We start from the raw sequence: 6144 nt of genomic DNA on the forward strand, positions 1-6144 counted from the left end.
CTGAGACTTCAAGAGGCAGTGCTCTCTGGGGCCATAGACAGAACACACAACCTTTCTCCACACAATGGCCCTTGAAACCTTTGCTGTGTTACAAGTTGGCTCAACAGTTTTGAGTCATCCTGACAATCCTGAGGTTGAATTATGTTAACTCTACTCTTTGGGAAAGCAGAAAAGCTCATACATGTGGTACGTTATTTTCTTTAAAGAAAAGAAAAATAACAAGACTTGAAGGAGTTCACCTTAGTCATCTTGAAAATAAACCTTCTCCCATACTCTCATTTCCATATGAGCAAGATAAATGTATGTGCATGGGTTAATCAGCACATTAGCTAATAGTCTATCCTACCTTTAGACAATAACAGGAAGCATATTTAAACTTTGTGTATTAGTTTGCTAGGACTACCATCAAAGTACCATAAACGGGGTGGCTTAGCAGACAAATATCTCCCCGGGGGAGTAGGCAAGAAGTCTGAAATCAAAGTGCGGTCAGGGTTACGTCCTTCTGAGGGCTACAAGAGAAGATTCTCTTCCAGGCTTCTCTCCTTTGCTTATAAAAAACAGTCTTCAGGGCACCTGGGTGGCTCAGTCGATTAAGTGTCCGACTTAGGTTCAGGTCATGATCTCACTGCTTGTGGGTTCAAGCCCCGCGTCGGGCTCTGTGCTGACAGTTTGGAGCCGGGAGCCTGCTTTGGATTCTGTGTCTCCCTCTCTCTCTGCCCCTCCCCCACTCACAGTCTTTCTCTCTCAAAGATGAATAAATGTTAAAAAAAAATCTTTTAAAAATAAAAAAAAATAAAAAGCTGTCTTCATGTTCACATGACATTCTCTAAATTTGGCAAGTCTATCTCCAAATTTACTCTTTTTAATAAGACAGCAGTTATATGAGATTAGGGTTCACCCAAATGACTTCAGTTTATTTTTTTTTGAGAGTTTAATTTTTATTTATTTATTTATTTATTTTTACAGATAGTTTATTGTCAAGTTGGATTCCATATAACACCCGGTGCTCATCCCCACAAATGCCCTCATCCATGCCCATCTCCCCCCTCCCCACTCTAAAACAATGAGCCCAAGGATTTGATTGTCCAACTGTCTTCAAGAGTCAGTCCAGAAGCATCTTGTACCTGGTTATAGAGTTTGGCACAATTAAGATTATTCATACCTGGGGTGCCTGGGTAGCTCAGTTGGTTGAGTGTCTGACTTTGGCCCAGGTCATGACCTCACGATTCAGGAGTTCAAGCCCTGCGTTGGGCTCTGTGCTGACAGTTGAGCCTGGAGCCTGCTTTGGATTCTGTGTCTCCCTCTTTCTCTGCCCCTCCCCAGCTCATGTTCTGTCTGTCTCTCTCTGAAAAATAAATAAAAACCTTAAAAAAAGATTAATCATACCTGACAGAATATTCCCAAAGGTGTCACATCATTAACAGAACTAAGAGAATGAGTGTGAATATAGGTAAATTGTATATAGTTTCTACATTGTTCATTAATTTCCATGTAGGTTCTGATGTCATTTTTAGTTGATTCAGGTCTCAATTCTAATATTGCCTTTTTTGAAGATACTTCCCTGATCACACAATCTAAAGATTCCTCTCTGCCTCATTCACTTTCTATCATTTTATCCTTTTAGACATTTTCTTTGTTAGTGCTGACCACTACTGAATATAATTGTTTATATTTTTGTTTACTATCTACTTCTCCATGTTCCCCAGCCTTCCACCTGAATATAAGCTCCATGGCAGCAGGAACCTACTCAATCTTTCTTTTTAAGAGCTTACTCACTGGGCCTGGCTACAGTAGAAACTCAACATTCAGGGAGTATGACCCTGCACCACTCCCTCTGTCCCTGTGCCAGTTCTCTGAAGTGCCCACCCTTTACCAATGTCCCTTCCACTCATGCCACATAAGCCTCAGTGGTTTCCTTGCTGTCCTCCAAACACATTAAGCACCGTATCCTGCCCCAGGGCCTTTGCAGGTACTTTCCCCTCAACTTTGGAATGCTCTGGCCACAGAAGTCTGCACACTTTGTGCTTTCACCTCTTCCAGATCTCTTTTCAATATACCCTAATGCCCTAGTGTCTTTTCCGTATGAAAACTCTGCGACTCCCCACCCCCCAGCTCTAATGCCTTGCTTTGTCACCACAGTCACCACGTGACAGAGTGCAGGTTTATTTATTTGTTGCACTAGATGCCGTGAGACACCACTTAGATATCCCTTCAGCAACTAGACGTTCTTCCTCTAAGCTGTGGAGAGTGCTGCCTGTCCACAGATCATGGGTAATGAACTTGCTCCACAAGATATTGCCCTTGGCATGTTATGTAGAAACTAATTTGACAATAAACTATTTGTAAAAAAAAAAAAAAAAAGATATTGCCCTTGGCTACAGGATGCTGCCTCACTCAGGGTTTGGTCTCTCCCGAGGGGCAACCACATTAAATACACGGTCAGTACAAAGGCCATCACAATTCCAGGCTGTCTCTGGCATTTTCCTGTTGCAATTAATTCTCAGTTCTGCCTTTCCCTCTACCCAAACTTGCTTCCATCACTCTGACCCGTCTTGATCCCTGATAAACCCTCTGTACACAAACCTCAGGTTCAGAGTCTGTTTTCCTGAGAATACAACCGAAGACTTATATGGAGCATAAGCTCCATGAAAATGGGGGCTTTGTCTGCTGATTCACTTGTACTCAATGTTATCACCCCCCAGTGATGAGACCAGTGCCCGAGAGGTGCTTGATTAATATTTGCTGAACAAATAATGGATGAGAAGATACTCATCTCTCTTCCCAGAGGAGAATTTAGGAACACAGATGGATTATATATATATGTTTTTACTAGAAGACAATACAAAGCAGCTTTCAGGAAATTTATTCAATCCTTTGAAGAAAGCAAGTTGGAACACTATGAATAACCCCTATGGATAATTTATCTTGCATTACACAAGTCCAGTCTTTAGTGTTTTCACAGAAACATCTAGAGTCACTCCAGTGTGACTTCATAGCTCACTTAACCTTCCTAGAAACTATATGAAGAAGGCATTTGAGAAATTATCTCTATTTTCTAAATGATGAAACTGAAGATTAGAAAGGCTAAAATGACCTACCTAAGACCACTCATTATTGGGACCTGGCAGAACTAATACCCAAACCCAGGTCTTCTGTACTTTTGTGCCATGTTCCTTTTCATTCTTTTGTTAAGAATAAATCCAGTTCGTGGTGACTGTGTTAATTTCATATACATATAAATACACTTGCTTCTGACTTCTTGTCCAAACTTCATTTAAAACTTAAGGTCCTTCAGTACCCAGGTATCCCTCTTTGATCAAGACTCTCAAATCCCTCAAGTAGAAACTTAACTTAGAAGATTCTATTGCTTTTCAGATTCATTTATGAAGTTCTTGATACACACTGCAAGAAATATGAATTATCATGCCATTGATCTTCACAAGTCTTTCTTCTTAGAGCCAGCAATTAGTCCTGTTACTATAGACATGTCAATTTGGTTTGTCAATGTAACTTTCTTACCAAAGTCAAATTTGAATAGAAGTGACACATAATATATTTAATACACTAGGGATACAATTTATATTAATGTAGAGATCTATCTTTATGCACCCATGTGCATAAATTAAATACATTTAATCAATGAATTTAATAAATTAAATCAATACATGTATTATCATCCTGGATAAGTAGTTTTTAAAAGCACTTCATGTTCAGTAGTTTTTTTTAAATGTTTATTTATTTATTGGGGGTGGGGTTGTGCAAGTGGAGGTGGGGGCAGAGAGAGAAAGAGAGGGAGACACAGAATCTGAAGCAGGTTCCAGGCTCTGAGCTGTCAGCGCAGAGCCTGAGGTGGGGCTTGAACCCATGAACCGCAAGATCATGGCCTAAGCTGTGGCAGACGTCCAACCAACTGAGCCACCCCAGTGCCCCATGTTCAGTAGTTTTAATTTCCTAATGGATCACTTGAATCTTATGGCAAATCAGACTGAGAATACCTAATAATATTAAGACACCAAAGCTGTTCTAGAGAAACATTTTTCAGGGGAATAAGTAACACCAATGTGTAGCACCCATCTCAGGTCGGTGGTGGTGAGCATAGTAGACTGGTGACTATAGCTTCTGTCCCTCTGGATCCACACCAGCCATGCCTCCCATAGACTGAACCTGGCAGAGGTGGGAAAGCAGACTAAGCTGGTGGGATGTGTAATACTCTAACTAGTGGCTTAGCCTTGAGGACTCTGCACTGACCTGGCTGAACTTTTCTTGCCTCTCACCTTCCAAAATGGTAGATCTGTACTGCTGTCTCAAGAATATTCTTGCCTTCTGTTCACCTCCAGGAAATAAATCTCCTTCATGACATCTAAACCCATATTGGCATCTGCTTCTTGGCTGATCCGAAGTAGTATGAATGATAAAGACCACTGCAGAACAGTTCACCTCCACCTCATTATTTACTATCCTCAAACACAAGATTCAACATAACTTTCAAAATAACTGAACTTTGGACTCCTCCTCCTTAAGGTTCCAAGAGACATCCAGAAATCACTCCAGTGGAATCTCACATAGGTTACATCCATTCTCCGGATGTGCAAAAAAGGATACTTTTCCTAATATGTCAATTCTTCATGGTTAAATTTTGGTATAGTTACAGTAGAAAAAATAACTGTGGCTGTGATATCAAGAAACTGTTGCACAGTATAGATCCAAATGGAAAAGAAGCAATATCCTCTTTCTTAGCTTGAAAGGAAAAAATGATCGTGAGCTCTAGAGATACGGAAGATAAAGAAGATGGGGAAGAATGATGAGGACACGCCCATTTTGTAGTTACAGCCTACAAAGGCTGTCTTGACCGCCAGATGGCTGTCCCTGCTGGGCACACTGGAGGGAGGAATGTATCTTCCAAGAGACTCCATCTGCAGTGACGGTCACATGCAACAGCTTTATTCCTTGATATATGGTTACCGTATAAGCCTTATAAAGTGATCATAAATAAATTACCTTTTTCTGGAAACCAAGTGTGTTTATTCTGAGATGTTCTATTTAAGGATGTATGAGAGACTACTCTTTGGTAGTCACCGCACCTTGGGACGGACATAGTGTTATCAGAGTAACTAAGCTGAAAGCTGAGAGCTCACTCCAGCTCTCCACTAGTCAGCTACTGGCTTTTGGGTAAATCACCACAGGCTCTGAATTAAAGTCTCTTCATGCAAAACAATGTTGTGACATGTAGCATCCTTAGCTCAAGGGGTTGAACATATTCAATGGAGTGAAACTATTTACAAGGGCTATGTAAATAAGAAAGGAAGTACAAGAATAAAAGTATTTTCGGGGGTGGGGTGCAGCGCCTGGGTGGTCGGTTAAGTGTCTGACTCTTAATTTCGGCTCACGTCATGATCTCAAGGTCATGACATCAAGCCCTGCATCGGGCTCCACGCTTAGCTTGGAGCCTGTTTGGAATTCCCTCCCACCTCTCTCTGCCCCTCCCCTATTTGCACGCATTCGCATTCTGTCTCAAAATAAACATTTACTACATAAATATTTTTTTCTTTACAAAAGAAGTCTATGTCATAAAATTGTCAAAATTTAAACCTCCCTGCATTTCACTTGTTGGAACAAAAATTGCACAATTTAAACATGGGAGTGAGGAGCTCCCTGTGACCTTTCCTGTGTGCTATAAACCCTTTGCGATTTTCAGTTCTTAACGCGCTGTGCTTGTGTTGGCTACTGTTAAGCAGGCCATCCAATTTCTATTTACAGGCAAGAATATGGATTTTTTTAATGTACCCCCTATAGTTTATAAATCAGTGACCAAGGCACTAATATATATTACACAGGGCTTAAATTTTAATCCCTTTTCTTTTTTTCGCCCACAAAAGGATCCTATGGTGACAGTCACATTTCTGTTTAATATTTTTCTCCCTCAAACTGAAATATCTGCAACAAAATTACATCTTCCAACCCCAAGGCTTCCATTATCAATTCTAATACCAGGTCCAAGATTTCTCCTTTTTTCTATACCCATGGACAGTATGCGATGCAGGTTATTTTTATATCACCTTTTTCATTCTTTTTTTTAAATTTATTTATTCAAATTCAAGTTAGTTAACATACAGTGTAGTTTCATTTCAGGAGTCAAAACCAGTG

The sequence above is a fragment of the Hyaena hyaena genome, unplaced genomic scaffold (assembly GCF_003009895.1).
Source record: "Hyaena hyaena isolate Hyena2069 unplaced genomic scaffold, ASM300989v1 scaffold_1126, whole genome shotgun sequence".
Taxonomy (NCBI): domain Eukaryota; kingdom Metazoa; phylum Chordata; class Mammalia; order Carnivora; family Hyaenidae; genus Hyaena; species Hyaena hyaena.